This window comes from Macrotis lagotis, chromosome 1, assembly GCF_037893015.1.
Source record: "Macrotis lagotis isolate mMagLag1 chromosome 1, bilby.v1.9.chrom.fasta, whole genome shotgun sequence".
Classification (NCBI taxonomy): Eukaryota; Metazoa; Chordata; class Mammalia; order Peramelemorphia; family Peramelidae; genus Macrotis; species Macrotis lagotis.
In genome coordinates this window covers 71,619,792-71,640,740 of record NC_133658.1, presented here as the reverse complement: position 1 = coordinate 71,640,740, position 20,949 = coordinate 71,619,792, and positions in this window count along the sequence as shown.

Here is a 20,949-nt window from a genome sequence, read left to right as displayed (position 1 = left end):
GAAAGAGAATTAGATTTTAGTCAAGAAATTAGATATCCCTGATATTTCACCTAAATTGAAATTGCTTCAGTTCTGTGGATTTCGGTTTCCTCATCTGTCTATTGAATGAGTCGGGTCTTTTCCTCTTAGAAAAGAGCAAGATTTAAGGGTCAGAAATGAATTCCTGATGGGAGTCTCCATCTTGTCTTAACATTTTGCCTCAATGGTTTTAATTACTTTTTCTCCCCTTATCTCGACTGCTCCCTTCCTTCTCTTCCTCCTTTATTTTTTCTTCAAGTGTTCTCATGAAATTTGTAAGACTAAATAATCACTAAGGCCCCCTTACACAACTCATATTATATGTTTTATGATTGTACCACCTTTGATGATTTAAATTCCTTGTTTTCATATCCCTCTCCAACTCTAACATTCTCTGTTTTTATATGCTTTAATGAAGTATTTTATGCCACAACAAATATTTCACCAAACATTTTTGCATCATGGGGAAAAATGTCAAATGCATATTTTGTGTTCCCTCTTCATTATCTTAACTTCCCCTATTTTTAATTTTTGGAATGTTTCTCCCCATTCTCCACCTGTTACTATCCTTTCTATAGTTCAGCACACCTCTCTCTCTCTCTCTCTCTCTCTCTCTCTCTCTCTCTCTCTCTCTCTCTCTTAGATTTTATTTATTGACTTGCCCAAGGTAACACAACTAGGCAGTTATTAAGTGTCTGAGACTGGATTTGAACTCGGGTACTCCTGACTCCAGGGTTAATGCTTTAGCCACTGTACCAACTAGCTGCCCCACACACATCTCAAAAGGAAACTCTACCAAGCCTTCTCTGATTCTTTTCGTCATCACCTAATTTGAAGGGATATCCACAACATTTGAACTCAAAGTTCTATTTTGACTCTATATCAAATACAAATATTTTTTATTATATATATATGTATATATATATATATATATATGTATCTTTACTATTGCTAGTAATCATTTGAATTTATTAAGGGATTTTAATAGAAATAAATATAAACTTGAGAAGCAATATGTTTAAAATATTGAATTGGTAGACAATAAGATATACTTTTCTGGTAACTCCCTAGAACGTACTGACTGTGTAAAGTAAGGCAAATATATAACTTCTAAATGTTTTAAGAGACTCCCTGGGATATGTCTGCCAAATTACAAACAAGTAGTGAGCTAAATTAATTTAAAGAGTTCTCATTCAAAAGTTTCCTATGCCAATAAAATCAGATATCTTTTGCATATATATATATATATATATATATATATATATATATAATTCTGCCATAAACAAGGTATATGTATAAATGTATATGTAGATATGGGTATGTATATGTGTATGTAGGGGTGTAAGGTATCTTCAGGGAAGACTAGTACCTTTAGTGTGAGGGCTGCCCAGCCCTTTTCAGGTTTGCTTTCTACCTTTGATATCCACCTAAGCCACCTAACTCTCACCTATTGACTCTAAGAATTTGTAGCATGCAAAGTGGCCACACCCTGGGAAACCATTTCAGCAGGTGGGCTAAATCAGGTTGAGGATAACTGAGGGTATCTAAAATGCATCGGTGGGTATGGGGGGGCGTCTACACCAAGCCTGTGGCATCTTTCACTGGTGGAATGGGCAGATAAGAACAATGCGTTGCAATGGACATGGAGCTAGCTGACACAGGTGAAACAAGGCTGGCAAATGAAGACCAGATTCCTGAAGTCAGACCTGGATACATGTTTTTCTATAGTGACTAGAGTACAAGGGAGATCCATGAAGTTGGCATAGGTTTTGCAATCAAACTTAATCTAGTCAACATTCTTGAATGCCTGCTAAAAGGAGTGAATGACAGGATCATGACAAAGAAATTGCCACTTCCAGGAAAGTGCCATGCCATCATCATCATCATCATCATGATCATCATCATGATCATCATTATGATCATCATCAATGCCTATGTTCCCACCATGACAAACACTGATGAAGTTAAAGAAAAATATTATAAAGACCTGGAAACTCTTATCATTAATGTCCCAAAGGAGGATGAGTTCATAATTCTGGGAGACTTTAATGCTAGAGCAGGCTCAAATTACCAGACATAGTAGAGAGTACTTGGGAGGATTGGAGTTGGAAACAGCAACAATAGTCACCTACTATTGTGAAGACTTTCACATCTCATAACTTTCTCATCACAAATACTGTCTTCAATTTACCTAAATGCAATAAAACTTCTTGGATGCACCCTCATAACAAACATTGGCATCTATTATACTATGGATTATACTATTATATTATGAATGTAAGAAGAGATAGACAGGATGTGAGAGTGACAAAGGCAATGTGTAGTGCAGAGTGCTAGACTGATTACAGACTCATCCTCTCTAAGCAAAATATTCACATTCAACCAAAGTAGCAGCCCCAACACTAAATGACTGCTAGAGGAATTAAAGTCAAGAGATTAGAATGTCTCCTTGAGCAGGGAACAGTTTGTTGCTAACTTGGAAGAAAAACTGAGCCAACACATAGTTGCCAATAGTGGAGCAAAAAAAGAATGAGCAGCTTTCAGAGATCTGGTATCTTCATATGCTCATCTGGGTCATCTGATGAAAATCACAAGGAAATACAGAAGCTGCTAAATGAAAAAAGAGAACTTCCAGGGTTTACCAATAGGACAGTTCATCCATTTCTAAGAAGGCAGTATTTAATTGCATCAAAAGTAAAGTATAAGCAAAACTTAGAGAGATGCAGGACTCTTGGCTCAGTAAGAAGGCATATAAAATTCAGTACTATGCATATAGTAACAAATCAATGTGCCTTTATGATGCCCTGAAGACTATTTATGGGTCAAAGACCTATGGTGAATCTCAAATACTCAGTGCTGATGGATCCACATTGATTAAGGATAGGGACATGATCCTAGAGAGCTGGGATGAACACATCCAAAGTGTTCTTAACAGACCATCATCAATCAATGCAGAAGCCATTGACTGTTTCCCTCAAGTCAATCAGTTCCTACCTGAGGTTCCAACTGAAGAAGAGGTTTTGAAAGTTCTTAAGCTCCTTTTAAGTGGAGTGCCTAGTGCTGATTCTATCCTATCTGATAGCTGCAAGGTGCAGGATTCATTGCTCATCCAAAAACTGACTGAAATTTTCCAGGTTATATGGAATGAAGAGTTTATCCCCCAAGAATTCAAGGATGTTTCCATCATCCATCTCTATAAATATAAAGGGAATAGATTGTCATGTGACAAATACAGGGGTATTTCTATTTTAGCCACTGCTGTTAAGATTCTTGACAAAGTCCTTCTCAATAGACTGGTTCTTCACCTGGAAGATAGTCATCTCTTCCTGAGTGCCAGAATGGCTTTAGGAAATGTTCCAGTAACTATGGCTATGATGTTTGCTGCCTGACAACTCCATGAAAATTCAAGGAGAGGTCTGTATACAAGATTTTGTAGATCTGAATGAGGTCATAAGGATTTATGGAAAATTATGTCAAAATTTGGTTGCCTGGAGAAGTTTGTCAGTATTGTATGTCAATTTCTTACCCAGGTTCCGGATAGTGGACAATGCTCTCGAGATTTCCCAGTTACCAGTAGAGTGAAACAAAGATGTGTCCTTGCTCCCATACTGTTTAGCATATTGTTTTCAGCCATGTTATCAAATACCTTCACTGAAGATGAACATAATCTCAAGGTCATCTGCCACACTGATGGCAAATTCTTTAACTTGAAAAAAGCTCTAAGCCAAGACCAAAGTGGAGGAGTGCTGGTGAATGATCATCTGTCTGCAGATGATTATGCACCTGATGCAGCCTCTGAAACTGAGATGCAATAAAGTATGGATCTATTCTTTGCTTCTTGTGCTAACTTTGGTCTAAAAATTAACTTCAAGAAAACACAGGGGCTCCATCAGTCAGCATTACTGCCGAGGTAAGAGAACAGCAAATGGAGAAGTTTTGAATACTGTAGACAAGTTTTCTTACCTTGGCAGTGTTCTTTCCACGGAGGTACACATTGATAATATGGATAACATATGCATTGCCAGAACTAGTTCAGTATTTGGAAGGCTCACAAAAAAGTGTGGGAGAGAAGAGATATTAGACTTACTACCAAATTGAAAGTCTATAGAACTGTTTGTTGACCTTATTGCTATCTGCCTGTGAAACCTGGACAGTCCACCAGCTCCATGGCAGGAAACTGAATTGTTTCCATTTAAAACATCTTAGGAAGGTTCTAAAGATCACCTGGCAGGAGAAGATATCAGACCCTGAAGTCATTTCTCAAGTTGAACTTGTCTAGCATTCCAACATTACTTTAGAGAGTGCATCTACGATGGGCTGCTCATTGTTAGAATGCCGGACATACACATTATTCTAAGGAGAATTCACATGGGTGTCAGCAGAAGTGACCCTGGGAAACCCTGAAGGTCTCTCTTAAGAAGTTTGGAATTGATTGTGCAGCAGCATCATGATTGTGCTCCATCAACCAGCACCACACCATCCATGTGCAAAACCATAGATTACAGCAAATGGAGAAGTTTTGAGTACATGGACAAGTTCACTACCTTGGCAATGTTCTTTCCAGGGAGGTCAGATCCTCATCAGTGAGGGTGCTACTCTTTTTGAGAAGGACAGAATTTCAAAGGAAATGTGACATGCATAAGTTTTGAGAACCCATCCCAGGTTTCAGAGGGACTATTTGTGCCCAACCTTTGGTAAAGCATTCCAAGCTCGTTTTGGGTTGATTGGTCACAGTTGGACACAATGTAATTTGTCTCAAACATAGTGGTGATATTTTGGTCTTCCTCCATAACAAAGGACCAGAGCCAATGTGTGTGTGTGTGTGTGTGTGTGTGTGGTCATGGAACCAAATAATATCAGTGTGGGAAGGGACCTCAGAAAAGTATTTGCTTTAGAAATAAATCTTGTGCATGCAGAAGTTACACAAACCTCGAAAGGGGTCATTTAGAAGTAGATACTTCTACTTCTTAAATGAATATACTCAAGAATATGCTAGAGCTATCTCTAACTGGTTAATACACTGATTGTTAAAATTTGCATCAGAATTTACACCTCAGGAACTGGCAATCAGGGCTTGACTAATTGTTTTGTGGAGTGTCTATACTTAAAAAAATATTAATAACACAAATTAAACTTAAAAGCAAGCATGCACATTTTTTATGAAGATCCTGGCTTTTAAACATATACTAGCAATACCCTTTATTACTCTATAAATATTGTTTGTGTTGAGTTTGTACTTTATTTTTGAAGAAGACCAATGACATCACAGGATGCAATCTTGACTATTGAGTGAATTATATTTAAGTGAGGTGCATCTGGACAAAGTCGTTAGCTTTACTCTCTCTTCCAGAGTCATTGAAGTCCAGTGGCATGACTAAACTCTCCACAGTACTTGGTTCAACTGCCTTCATGGCCATTTGAACAAATTGTTCTCATTTATCCAATCTGTCAGGAGAATTATTTACATGCTTGAGGTAGACATTTCGTAAGAAACATAGATTTGAGTCCTGTCTGTTAGCTGTAACCTGGTTTAGCTGATCTGCCAAGAAAGGGTGTGGCTATCGGGCTAGCTACAGCTTCTGGAACCACAAGTGCAAACTGAGTTCCAGGTGGATATCAAAGACAGATGAGCAACTCTGAAAAGGTTGATCAAGCAGCCCTCATACCAGAGGTTCTAGTTCTCCTTGAATATTCATCCCATACCCTCCAGTTATAGGAATGTAATAGGAGACTCAGTGAAGGAAGTCATTACTAAACAGCAACTGGCATTATAAAATGCTTTAAGGTTTGCAAAAGACTTTATGTTCATTTTCCCATTTGAACTTCACATCATGCATCCCTGAGTAAACTGACTAGGAACTATTTCTTTGTATCAATCCCAAATTTATTATTTCTTTGAAACTAGTTATCTTAGTCCTTCACTCTGAATCCAATCAAACTCTTACACACACACACACACACACACACACACACTCACTCATCTATAGATTGTTCTTCCAATTATATATCATATATAATCTGATTAGACAATAGGTATTTTTCATCGACTTGCTTTGACCTATTTGTAGCTGTCATACATTAAAGGAAAATAAATTCTTTATAAAAAAAATAATGATACTACAAATTAAGACATTGCCTATATATACAAAAATACCAATAAACCAAAAGTGAATATACTTTCATAACAAGTTCTTTTAATTCAAAGATAGACATAGGTCAGGACAAAAATTAATTCTTAGAATACATGATTCAGAAGTAAAGTGTTAGGAGTAAAAAGGAGAAATCAACAATTTTTGAATATATTATACATCATGAATAATGTGATTTTACATTTTTTCCCAGTAGACTGTGGGCTCCTTTATTCAGTTCTATATATATACACTATTAAATTTGCAGGGCACTATGCTAGGCACTATGTAAAGAAAAAGAAATAAATCTACATTCCCTCCTCTCAAGAAACATATTCTATTGGAGCTAGATATTTAGTTATCAAAATTTAGATTCTTTTTCCCCCTCTGCTAATTGTTCTTAGTATGTTCTTTTTCTTAATCATAATGAATATAACAATTTAAATTATTATATTACCTAAAAAATGTATTCCTATTTCAGGGAAATTGGGTGATTATTATTTTGATTTTATAGACTATGGTATTCATAGTTTGAAGAGTTCTCCATGATCATCTGATCTAAACTTCTTGTTTAGAAATAATGAAACTGAGATCCAGAAAAGATTGATTCACCCAATATCAAATGGGCAGTGACTTGCAGCAGAGTGAACATTTAAACTGGAGACTGCTCCAAATATTATGCTTTTTCCAATATGCTCTAAGGATAATTTGAAACAGAGAAGTGAAGAGGCATATCCTTGGACACAATTGCTAAAGTCCATACTTTAACTTTTGGATACAGTCTTGGATTTAAGACAAGTGATCGTCCAGCTACTTATTACTAAGCTCTTTCCCCCCTCAATTCTGAAAGGGCATGGAAGTAAAAATAATCATCAAAAATTCTAATGCCTTTTATTTTTTTAAAGTGAAATAGCTTACTAAATTGCAGCAAACCCTTTCTCATTAAACAACAAAGATAAGTAAGCTTGTACATAATGTGAATAATGTAATCATTACTCAAAGCAAATCCTGTCAGATTAATTAGTGATTAATGAAACAATTTGCTAACTAGTTTCCAAATTTGCTCCTCAAAGATATTTAATTCCACCCATTTTTTAAAAGGGACAACTGTAAAATAATCTGATCTACATAAAGGAAGTAAGGGACGGGGAAGCACTGCAAAGTGTAGAGAATTCTATAGAGTTTAATGAAAAAAAATTGCAGAAGGATGAAAGTTCAGAACATATTGGATATATTAAAAAATAGTCAACTGCTTTGAGAATGGATTGAGCTTAAATCACCTTAAATAATATAAGATTGGAAAGGTAGACTGGTGTCAGTTTCTGGAATGCCATGATTATCAGTATTCCTTTATATGCTATATATTTTTTCTTCTCACATGAATACTGCATTATAATTTTCCAACTATGCTTTCAGAGCCATGGATATTACTCATGGAACCAATAGACTGTATTATTAACTTTTATTTTCTTAACAGCTATCAAAAGCACAGTCCTAGACAGACTGCTACCATTGCAGCTAACCATTCTTGCTTATGATTAAAGTTGTATCTGTTAAAATGTATAATGAATAAGATTATGATTATTAATATTACTTATGATTGCAGGTTCATATGACATATATATTTTTATATTCCACACATCTCTATTTATGTTTGCATATATGTATATTTGGTATATGTCATGTATCTAGATATATGCACATTGATGAATAAGAAGATAGAGAAGAATATAGACAAATAAATATAGAGATAATAGAGTGAGATAACTTTCACAAAAGTTAAGAATTTTTCATAGGTAAAAGTGGTACCCTGTTTATGATATATACATAGATATATACATAGTATTAAAATGCATATATAGACCAGTACTTAAGTATATGAAATATATATGTCGTATATTTTCACTAGGAAGACAATTTCACAACATGACATTATTGACAATTTTTTGTATAGAAATATTTTGGTCTAGGACAAAAAATAGTGGAATATGCAAGGGGCTAACCTTTCCCAATTGAAAAGTCTATATTCATATACCAAATTAGTTCATTATTCCAGCTTAAAGGCCCAAGAATATCCATTTTATTTTAATGCATTTCATAGAATAAATAATGTTGAAATATTCTGCTGGAAATTAATTCCTATCTAGTAAGTCAGAATAACAACTTTAGCAAATGAAACAATCTACTTATTCATAGAATTTTAAATCCAGTTCATCTGTCTTTTCGCATCAGGCTTCATGCATGTAGTCATCAAAAGTGACTATCACTGGCCTTTGCATGCTCAGTTTTGTCTCTAATAGAGTGAGACAATGTAAGATAATGGGGTAAAAAGCAATAAATTTTGAGTCAATATTTTGGTTTAAATCTCAGATCTAAAAATATTTTAACTGTAGGAGTGTGGGAAAGTTATTTATCTCTGTGTCACTTCTCTCAATGGGGACAATAATATTTGTATTACCTACCATACCACATTATTGTGATGGAATTCTTTTGAAAAAAGTTCATATTCCACAGATATGTGAGTAGTCATTATTTTTATTTTAACCTTAAACTGTCCAGTTATGTGGCTTCAAATAACCTACTTTCTCTTATGAATTTCATGCTACTTATAAAGTTTGTAATGTCTATAAAGTTTGCAATGTCTATATCTACACAAATATACACACATACGCATACACACATATATAAAATATCCATATTATATGCCTAAAGATAAGTAGGTTAGAGTGGGGAGAAGGGATGGATATATAGCTGGAATTTCTCCTCTACAGTGGAAATTCTGATTCCCTTATACTACAACCACATCATGGTCTTCCTTTTGAACAAAGGACAAGCATCATCCTCAATGAATGCTATTCCCATAAATAACTATATAATGAATAATGAATTAGCCCATTTATCTAAGGATACTTGAAAATGCTACAAAGCTATAAAAGTTAGATATTATAATATTCTAGAAAATGTATAAAAATCAATGATTGAGCGTGTTGAGATTTTGCTGAACCAAGAGAGATACTCTCAATCTCACCTAAAAGAAATACCTTAAATTCTCTAAGAAGAAGGTAATCTAAAAATCACAGATTGTAGAACTAGTTTTGCCTAAATATCTCTCTCCATGAATCTCAAATTAGTTACCAAGAGAATCTGGAACCATAGTTTTGCTCTCTCAAATCAGAAATGTAGAATTTCTCATTTCTAAAACTCTTTCTCTCATATTTTCTTCAGATGTCTCTCTATTCATCAAATGTCATAGGCAAAATGCAATCTATGTCTATTTCTCCTTCTCCAGAAGGTGGAATAGGTAGAATGAATCTCTAAATTATATTTATTCTCCAACATTCTGGATTTTATAGTCCATCCCAGCTTCATTATTCTGTTCTCTATTATTCTGCATTCTAATGTTGGTCCTGAACAAATGGTCTGTTTTGATGTCTATCAAATTTTCTCTTGAGAAAATGGAAAACAACTGGTCATTCAAATAAGATAGTATTTGAAATGTATCTTCTAAAAAACTGGAGACACAAAATCAAATGCCTTTCTACTCTACATAGTGGACCCTGTATGTGTGTCTGTAAGATAAAGACAGCAAAATTTAATTTTTTATTAAACATTTTTAACAGTAATTTAAAAATCCTTCATGTCAATGATTTAAAACAGTGTTACCAGTGAAAAATAAGGTCCATGACTATCTAAAGTTCATCATATTGTAAAGACTAATTACAGATGACTCATTGCTAGGGATAGGAGGGGAGATGTGAGGCACAAGTAAAGTCACAAACTTCTCAGTGAATTCTTCTTGAGATTGGTACATTTGAGCTTTTACTGGAAACTGTAGGATACTTTCATGGGTCAGAGTTCCACTGGAAAGTTTGGAGGAAAGATGAATGAGGGAGAAATAGGAGTCCATCTCTGAAGGAGGACAAACTATCTTAAGTGGTACAGTTTTAGAGAGCAGTCTTTATGTTGTTCTGAAAAAGACTGAAGTCTACATTTACTGTTAAGAATAGAGGAGAAGTATGAGGAAATAGGTTGTCCTTTTTTTGTGACTTGGTCAGTTATTATGGTAGAAGTGAGCACTGTTTCAGCTTTTTTCAAGTGAAAATAACAACACTATACCATCATTGGAATATGATAAGAAAATAGTTTTCTAATCATTAAAGTGTTATACAAATGAAAGTCAATATTGTCATTATTTTCAAGGTATCAAGAAAATAAATTAATAAGTACTCATTAAATTTCCACAGTGGGGATTCAGTGAAATACAAAAGAGAGAGAGAGAGAGAGAGAGAGAGAGAGAGAGAGAGAGAGAGAGAGAGTTATGGAACTTGGCTATAATATTACTGGGGGTTGTTTTTTGTATCTTTCTGGGGGAGATTGGTGGATACTCTCAATTTATATTTGACCCTCTGTTTCTAGGATATCAGGGCAATTTTCCTGTAGGAATTCTTTAAAAGTGAACTCAAGGCTCTTTTCCTGATCATGACTTTCAGGTAGCCCAATAATTTTTAAATTACCTTTTCTGGATCTGTTTTCCAGATCAGTTGTTTTTTCAATGAGATGTTTCACATTTTCTTCTAGTTTTTCATTCTTTTGGTGTTGAACTATTCTATCTTAATTTCTCACAAAGTCATCAACTTCCTTTAACTCCATTCTATATCTGAAGGATTTGTTTTCCTCAGAGAGCTTTCTTATTTCCTTTTCCATCTAGCTAATTCTGCTTTTTTTTTTAAAGCATTCTTCTCTTTAGTAATTTTTTGAACTGTTTTATCCATTTGACCTAAGCTGGTTTTAATATGTTATTTTCTTCAGCATTTTTTAGATCTCCTTGACTAACTGCTGACTTAATTTTCTTGTTTTTTCCTGAATTTCTCATTTCTTTCCCCAATTTTTATTCTATTTCCCTTACTTGATTTTCAAAATCTTTTTGGAACTCTGTCATAGCTTGAGCCCAACTTCTATATTTCTTGGAGTCTTTAGAGGCAGAAACTTGGACTTTCTCATCTCAAGATTGAGTATTTTGGTCCTCCATGGGACCAAAGTTATTGTCTATGATCAGGTTCCACTTTTTTTCTATTTACTCATTTCCCCAGCCTGTGCCTGGTTTTGGGGTGCTTCCTGAGCTTTTGAGTATTATTGATACACACCCCACAAGGACCTCAGTGTATGAAACTCTGACAGCTCTCCTGGTCTATGAATGACCACAAGCTCACCCCTCTGCCACAGTGCTGTCGGGGGGAAGGAGGTAGGTCCTTGCTCTATGGGGGCCTAGACTTTGACCAGGTTTGAATGTGGTCAGAGCCCCAGTGTCTTGTTCCAGGGACAGAGGACAGACTTTGGCAGTATCCCTCCACTCCCTTACCTTCAGTGGGCTGAGCACTCAGGGAACAGCTGCCTGGAGGCTCCTGCTGGTCAAATCCACCTGTCTGCTTCTGTTTCCTGGATCTGGGCTGTCAAAGCAGTGCTGAGTTCTGCATGAAGGCCTGGGCTTCATGCTCATTCTGGCAAAGGTCTCCCTGTTGATCTTTCAAATTGTGCTTTGTGCTTCCTGGGGGTGCAGGTCAGGAAAATACTTCTGAGCCACCACTCCCAAGCACCCTGGTGCTATTCTCAAGAGGCTGAAGTTCCTTTACTCTGGCAGTTGCCGCTCCAACCAGTAGAACAGAGTTTTTCCACTATTTTCCAGACTACCTTGGACTGGAGAAGTCCCTTACTATATTTTTCTGTGGGTTCTGTCTCTTGAAAATTTAGTTAGATTCATAATTTTAAGGTTTTTGAAATATTTTGGTGAGAGAACCTAAGAGAGATTCTTCTCCTGTTGCCATCTTGGCTTCACCCTGTCTTAGAGGCCCATTTTTTTTAAGAATGCAGAACTTGATTTGAACTTTGAATGAAGCTCAGGAAGTCATGAGGAAAAGCCAAGGAAGGAGAGGATTTCATACATAAGTAATAGCCAGTAAAAGGCATCTACAAAGATGGACTGTATTGTTTGAGAAACAAGAAGGTGAGTATGTTATTATAAGAATGTGGAGGTGAGTAAAATATTAGAAGACAGGAAAGGTAGGAGGAGGGATTCAAATTGGGAAGTTCTTTACATGCCAAACAATAACCTTAGTTCTATGAGTATACAGAAGGTAATTTATGTATGAATATAACTTCACAATTGACAAGATGAGTTAAATCCTACTTTAGTAACATATTCACTTTGTAGGCTTGGACAATTAAGTTAACCTCCCTAAGTCTCAGTTTCTTCATCTATAAAATGGAGATTAAATTAATACCTATTTTGTGGAGTTATAGCAATGACTAAACAGGTAAAAACATTTTGCAAACTTGAAATAAATAGTAGTTGTTGCTATTGCTATTTATAACTCATTCAGACATTCATTCAATTGCTCATCTATTCATTCATTTGTACTTGCTTACTTGTTGACTTGTTTATTTTTAATAGCTTTTCTTGAAGTCAAGAAGTCTTGTTTCTAAGTCCTACCTCTGATTTTCTTCCGGTCTCTCTTCTGGTTTTCCTCCAACTTGTCTCATCACTGTAAATCTTTTACTGAATCTTTATTGAGGTCATACTAACCAACAAACATGTCCCCTAAGGGTCTATCCTGAATCTTCTCTTCTTCCTCTAACATCATCATGCAGATGATTCTCATATCTATTTGCCCAACCCTAACCTCTTGACCACCTCCAGCCTTACTTCTTTATCTATCTACTGGAAGTCTTGAACTTATATTTCTTGTTTATCTTAAGTTTGAAATATCAAAATATTAATTTCTTATCCTCAACTCCCACTTCTTTCCTTTTGCTAATTTTGTTACTGGCAAGGACCCTGCCTTCCTCCCCATCAATCAGACTCACAACCTAGATTCATCATGGATTCTTCATTTTCTCTCACCATACCATTTCCTATTAATTATCAAGTCTTGCTATATCTTCCTTCATCACATTTCTCACATATATGTTCTCTTCTCCAACACTACCAACTCTTTGTCATATATCTTTATTACATTATGTTAGACTACTGTAATAGCCTCCTCCTTAGTCTTCTCTGAGTCATATTTCTCCTCACTCCACCTCCATTAAGGTGACAAATTGATCTTTCTATACTAAAGATCTGACTATGTTAATCCCTTATTCACTAAAGGATCAAATAAAAATTATCTGTTTGGTTATCTGAGTCCTTTACAGTCTGACTCCTTTCTAACTTTCTATTTTATTTAAGCTTGAACCTCCATGTGCTCTGCAATTGACACAGAACTTCTTGCTTTTCCTTGAACAGTACATTCAATCTCTTCATTGAGAATTTTTAATAGCCATATTTCATGCCTGGACTCTCTTCATCTCTGCCTCTTGACTTCCCCTGACTTCCTTTAAACTTAAAGTCCCATATTCTGTAAAAAACTTTTATCAGTCTTTAATCTCTATGCCTTCCCATTAAAATTATCCCAAATTTATCTGTTCTAAGGTTTATTTATACATAATGAATTTCATGTTGTCTCTTTCATTAGTCTGTGAGGTTCTTGATAGCAGGGACTTCCTCCCCCAACTCCCTTAACCTTTTTTTTTTAACATAAAGAGTAGCATAAGACCTGGAGCATTTTTTTCATATAAAAAATCAAAACAAAACAAAATAAACAAAAAAAGCCATATATTGACTAAATGACTGAAAAAGCTTCCTTGTGGGGCAAAGCCAAATACCAGAGTGAAGTCAGAAAGTCACCTAAGTTTTCCCTAATTCCTCTTGAAAAAACTTTAAAACAATACTTCAAATCAAATTCTGGAGTGGAAGAACCAACAAAAAGTTGAGATGAAATGATTTTCCAGCCCAAGAAAAATTAGGTCTACAGGAAAGATGTGTTTCACAGAGGTGGTGACTAGCAACATAAGCATAACATAGGCTGTGATCCTGCAAAATCAGCAGTCAGCCTTGAGGATGACAGAATGGAAGACTCTGTTGCAGTTCTTAGTTGCAGTCCCAAGATGAGGAGGAGCATTAGCACAACACTTGCAGCTGCAGGGCAGTTGGGACAATGGTCACAAATCCAGGATGCAGAGGAGTGCTTACAATCATGAACAGACTAGAGCATAGAACAGGAGAACTATGACTACAATACTTGTTACCTAATACCAATGTATACAGGCTCAAGTAGCTTTGAAGCAGCAGTATGAAAAACCTGAAAGTTGAGACAGTGCCTCATTGACCAAAGAAGTAAAATCCAACTTTTTCAAAAAGTTTATGTCAATAAATAGGCTAAAATTAAGCAAACAAGAAAAGGAACCTGAATATAAGAAGTTACTATGGTAACAGGGAAGATCAAGGTGCAATGCAGAATATTTACATACAAAGCTTCAATGAAGAATGCAAATTGGTCATAGATCCAAAAAAATTCTAGAAGAGCTAGGATTGCAAAATCAAGTAAGAGAGGCAAAGGAAAAAATTAAGACAAGAAATGATTGTCATATAAGAATATTATGAAAAAAAGAGTCAACAGATTTGTAAAGGGTATACACAATAATACTGAAGAAAATAGCACTTTAAAAAACAGAATAGGACAGATGGTAAAAGAGGCTCAATTGTCTAATGGAAAGAAACAAACTTCTTAAAAGGCAGAATTAGAGCAATGGAAATGGAAAATGAAAATAAAATATGCAAAAAATACAAAAATTTGAGGGGCAGCTAGGTGGTGCAGTGTCAGCCCTAGAGTCAGGAGTACCTGAGTTCAAATCTGGCCTCAGATACTTAATAATTACCTAGCTGTGTAGCCTCGGGCAAGCCACTTAACCTCATTTGCGTTGCAAAAAAAAATCCCTAAAAAAATACAAAAAGTTTAAGGAGAACTTAAAAAGTGGAATTGTCCACATGGTAAAAAGATATGCAAAAATTTACTGAACAAAATGGAAAATGAGGTGCAGAAAGTCAAGAGAAAAATTGCTTTAAAATTTGTATTGGGCAAGTGGAAGTTAATGATTCCATGAACAACAAAAAAATCAAAAGAATGAAAAAATGAATAAGATGTAAAATATATCATTGAAAAAGCAATGGATATGCAAAATAGATTGTGGAGAGATAGTTGAAGAATTATTGAAGTCAAGATAAAAAAAGGGCCTAGACATCTTTTAAAAAATTATCAAGGAAAACTACCCTGATAGCCTAGAACCAGAGGGTAAAATAAAAATTGAAAGAATCTATTGTCCACCTCCTGAAAGAGGTTCCCAGATTCCTGAACATTTCTGGAAATATATCCTAGCTAAATTTCAGATTGCTTAGGTCAACAAGAAAATATTGCAAACAGTCAAAAACAAACAAGTAAAATACTATGGAGTCACTGTCAGAATCACACAAGATTTAGCATCCTCTACATTAAAAAATAAGAATGTTTGGAATATGAAATTTAGAGGGTGAGAATGTGGAATTTAAGAAGTAGGTTTACCACCAAAAATTACCTACCCTGAAAAACTGAGTGTAATCATTCAGGAGAAAAATGAAATTTGACAAATAGAGAACTTTGAAGCATTCCTCACAATAAGATCAAAATTGAGTAGGAAATTTAACACACACACACACACACACACACACACACACACACACACACACACACAGATTTAAGATTCAAGAGAAGCATAAAAAGACAAAAAGAAAAGAGAAACCATAAAGGAATCAATAAGCTTAAATTATTTATTTATTTTATTTATTTTAGTTTTGTTTCGTTTGTTTATTTTTGTAAGGCAATGGGGCTAAGTGGTTTACCCAAGGCCACACAGCTAGGTAATAATTAAGTGTCTGAGGCTGGATTTGAACTCAGGTATACCTGACTCCAGGGCCGGTGCTCTATCCACTGCACCACCTAGCCACCCCAATAAGCTTAAATTATTTACATTACTACATAGAAAAATGATATTTGTAACCCCTAAAAACTTTCTCATTATTAGGGTAATTAGAAGGAATCTACATAGATGGAGGGCATGAGGTCAGTTACTAGAATTATATTCAAAAAATAAAATACAATTAAGAGATAAGAAAGAGAGATGAACTAAAAGAGGATGGGGAAAGCAGGTACATGGGATAAATTATCTTATAAAAATACACAAAAGCAAGATCATGTACATGGGAGTGAAAAATTGGGTGGTAGTGCATGATGTTTTAACCTTTACTCTCATTAGAATTGGTTCAAAGAGGGAATAACATATACACTAATATGAGACAGACTAATAAATGGGGGGGGAATGGAATGAGGCAATACATTTAGTATTCATATGATATTTATTCTTCATTTTCAAAGACCATGATATCAAGGAGGTGGTGCCATAACAAGCACATAAATTGTATCTGAGTGAGGGGGGGAACTGTCACCAGCCTCACTTTCTCCTCCACAGCCATTTAGGTCCAATGGTCAGATATGAATCAGAAGACTGGAGATGGCCCTGAATGTGAAACAATCAGGGTTAAATGACTTGCCCAAGGTCACACAGATAGCAAGTGATAAATGCCTGAGGTCAGATTCCAGCTATCATCCTCTTAACTCCAGTACTCTATTCACTGAACCACCTAGCTGCCCTAGTATAAATCTTTTGTCTGAAAATCATAACTGTGAATGTGAGTGAGATGAATTCACCAATGAGATAGAAGTGGATAACTAAGTGGGTTAAAACCAGAACCAGAACCCAAACATGTGATGTCTATAAGCAGCCGAGACACACATAGAGCAAAGATAAGATGCTTGAGCAGAATCTACTATGCTTCAGCTGAGGTAATAAAAACCAGGGGTATCAAAACAAAATGAAAACAAAAGTAGGTACAATAAAACAAAATGAGCAGGAAACTATATATTTCAAAAGGAATCATAGACAATGCAATATTAATGCTAAATAAATATTCACAAAATCAGTGTGGCATCCAATTCCTTAAAAGAAAAGTTAAATGAGTTACAGGAGGAAATAGACAATAAACCAAACCATGTTACTGGGGCACCACAACCTTTCAGTCTGAGAGCTAAATAAATCTAACCAAATAATGGACAAAAAAGAGGTAATGAAGATGGACAGAATTTTATTTTTTTAATTATTTAATTGTAGTGTTAATTTTTTTGTTTTCTTAAAGTAATCCAATATCAACCCCATGTTTCCCTTGTGATTAATGAAAGTAAGTCATCCAGAGAATTTTTTTTAGGTTTTTGCAAGGCAAATGGGGTTAAGTGGCTTGCCCAAGGCCACACAGCTAGGTAATTATTAAGTGTCTGAGACCAGATTTGAACCCAGGTATTTGTGACTCCAGGGCCAGTGCTTTATCCACTGCGCCACCTAGCCACCCCATCATCCAGAGAATTTTAGCTGAGACATTAATAACATAATAATTTTGGTGCTTTTAGTTTACACAACTGCTAGTCACTACATTTTAGAAAATGTACTTAATCCCATTTTTTCCCAATAAAGTTAAGGTTATTTCTTAGCTCCTTCTTTCATTCCTCTAGTCTTTCTCTAAACTTTTCCTTCCTTCTCTCTGTTCTCAGAGGAAAAAAAATCTCTTCATGCTAATACTATTCTTAATTCTGTCCTGAAAGTTTTTTGTTTATTTATTTTATATTATTACAATAATCTTGTTGTGAGAGTAAACATAACACCACCACCCCCAAATGAGAAACCTCAAGAGTAGTGAGGGAGAGGAAAAAATGTACTTCACTCTGTGTTCAGATTCCATTGATTCTGTCTCTGGGATGAGTTGCCTTCTTTATCATAATTCCACCCCACAAGTTGCTTTAATATTTTTCCCACAGTTGCTATTACTGCCTGTATTTCCCTCCACTCTATTCCTTCCCACTCATTTATTCTATTTTCTCTCATTTCACCCTGTCCCTGTTTAAAAGTATGTTTTATCTGAGTACCCTCCCCTACAATCTTTCCTCTCTTCTATCACCTATTCACCCTCCCCCCCCATTCCCCCTTATCCCATTCCATTCTCATTTTTCTCTAGGATAAGATAGATTTCTATACCCTATTAAGTGTTTATGGTATTTCTTCTCTGAGTCATTTCTAGTGAAAATGAAGGCTCACTCATTCCCCCTTGCCTTACCCCATTCCACTCCATTGAAAAAGCTTTTCCTTGACTCCTATGTGAAATATCTTAGTCCCTACTTCCTCTCCTTTCTCTTCCTCCCAGTACTTTCCTTTATCACCCATTGACTCCATCTTTTTATTATATTATACCATTATATTCAACTCCTTCCTGTGCCTTGTCTATACATTCTCCTTCTAACTGCTCTTCTACTAGAGAAAGTTCTTATGAATTATCAGTATCTTCTTCCCATGCAAGAATACAATTTTCAGAGAAAGAATTGTGAGCTTGAACAAAGACCAAACACCTGTAATTAAAAAAACTGTTATCTAATTATGCCATTTTTCTATCTCTTATACTTCATTTTTCTTCCTTAAGGATATGAGTTTTCTCATCACATTCGATGTAGATCAATGCATACCATGGAAACAATGTAAAGATTAACAAACTGCCTTCTGTGGGAGATTGGGGGAGGGAAGCAAGATTAGGGGAAAATTTGTAAAATTCAAAATAAATAAATAACTTTAAAAAAAAGGAACACAAACAGTTCAACATCATTAAGTTCCTCATAGTTAGTCCTTCTCATCCACCTCCTCTATGGTTCCCCTGAGTCCTATACTTGGAGATCAAACTTTCTGTTCAGCTCTAGTTGTTTGATTAGGAAAGTTTGAAGGTCCCCTGTTTCATTGAAAGTCCATCTTTTCCCCTGAAAGAGGATGCTCAGTTTTGCTGGGTGGTTGATTCTCAGTTATAAACCAAGATCTTCTGACTTCTGGAAAATCATATTCCAAACCCTATGAGCCCTTAATGTAGATATTACCAGGTCCTATGTAATCCTGACTATAGAGCTATGGTAGTTGAATTGTTTGTTTCTGGCATCTTTTAGAATTTTCTCTTTGATTTGGGAATTTTGGAATTTGGCTATAATATTCCTGGAAGTTTTTATTTTGGGATCTCTTTCAGGAGGTGATTAGTGATTTCCCTCAATTTCTATTTTACCTTCTGCTTCTAGGATCTCAGGGCAATTTTGCTGTATTATTTGCTGAAAAATGAAGCCTAAGCTCTTTTTTTGGTTGTAACATTCAGGTAGCCCAATATTTTTTAAATTCTATCTTTTGTTTTTTGAGGTTGATTGTTTTTCCAATGGGATATTTCATATTTTCTTCTAATTTTTTTTGCAATAGTTTTATTTCTTCTTGAGTTCTTGCCAAGTCAATAGCTTTCTTTGGTTCCATTCTGCATTTGAAGGAGCTATTTTTCTTCAAAGAACTTTTTCATCTCCTTTTGCAGCTGGCCAATTTTGCTTTTTAAGGCAGTATTCTTCTCATTCGCCTTTTGTGTTGCTTTTTCCATTTGGCTTAAACTGTTTTTTAACATATTTTTTTCTTCAGTATTTTTTGTATTTCTTTCACCAAACTGCTGATTTGGTTTTCATGATTTATCTGTACCGCTCTCATTTCTCCTCTTAATTTTCCTCTACCTCCTGTAATTTCTTTTTAAAGTCTTTTTTGATCTCATCCATAGCCTGAGCCCATTTTCTATTTCTCTTGGAGGTTTTCCGTACAGAAGCTTCAATTTTGTCATCTTCTGAATCTTCCATGGAACCAAAGTAATTTTTTATACTTAGATTCTTCTTTTTCTGTTGTTTGCTCATTTCCTCAACCTATGATTGATTTAACACACTTCCAAGGCTTTAGGGGGTTTTAGAGACAACCCACAGGGACCTTGATTCCTCCCAGGTCTTATAAGAGGCTCTGAGCCCAAACTGCAACTTGGTTTTGAGTGTGGGCAAACAGCTGAGTCCTGCCTCAGGGAAAGCAGAGAGACCCCTGCAGTCTCCCCTTACCATCTGTGGGCTGTACTTTAGAAGTCCAGGTTGGCTTCCCCAATCCCCACTGCAAGTTCTCAGCACAGGGCTGTTCTGAGGCCAGTGCTCCATTCTGGTGCAGCATAGTTCTATCACCATCCTTTCAAGCTGTTCCCAGTGATTCCTGGTCCAGGAGGTCTGGAAACCACTTCCTCTGCCACGGACCCAGGTGCCCCCAAGGGATCTAGTGGCTGGCTGCACTTACAGTGGTTTCTTCCAATCTCTAGTCTGGTGAAACAGACCTTTCTCACAAAACTTCTAAGTTGTCTTGGACTGGGAAATTGTATCACTCAGTGTTTCTGTGGGTTCTACCCCTCTAAATTTTCACTAGAGTCATAATTTAATGACTTTTGGAGCTTTTGGGGGGAATGAGTTTCCAGGAATTCCTGTGGTATGAAGCTGCCATCTTGGTTCTGCCCTAGATGAATAGAATTTTAGGAAAGAAAGATATGATATACCCCTGGAAAAATTTGAATGGTAATGGAAATATGCCTCTTTTTAAGTGTTACATGACACTTTCACAACAATAAACCTTGCATTAACCTTAAAAATTCACAAATAAATCCAGAAAAGTATTAAATTCATCCTTTTTAGATAATAATGCAATAGAATAATATTTCATGAAGTGTCATAAATATATAAGTTAAAATGTTACCCTAAAGTATATAGGAATAAAAGAATAAATCATAAGATCAAACAATAATTAAAGAGAATGTCAACAATGAGACAACATAACAACATTTCTAGGATTCAGTCAAAGTAATACCTAGTAGAACCTTTCTATCTCACTTATGAATAAGACATGCAACTAAAAAATACTAGAAAAAAGAACATATTAAAAATATGTAATTAAATTCAAATTGGAAATTCTAAAAATCAAAGGA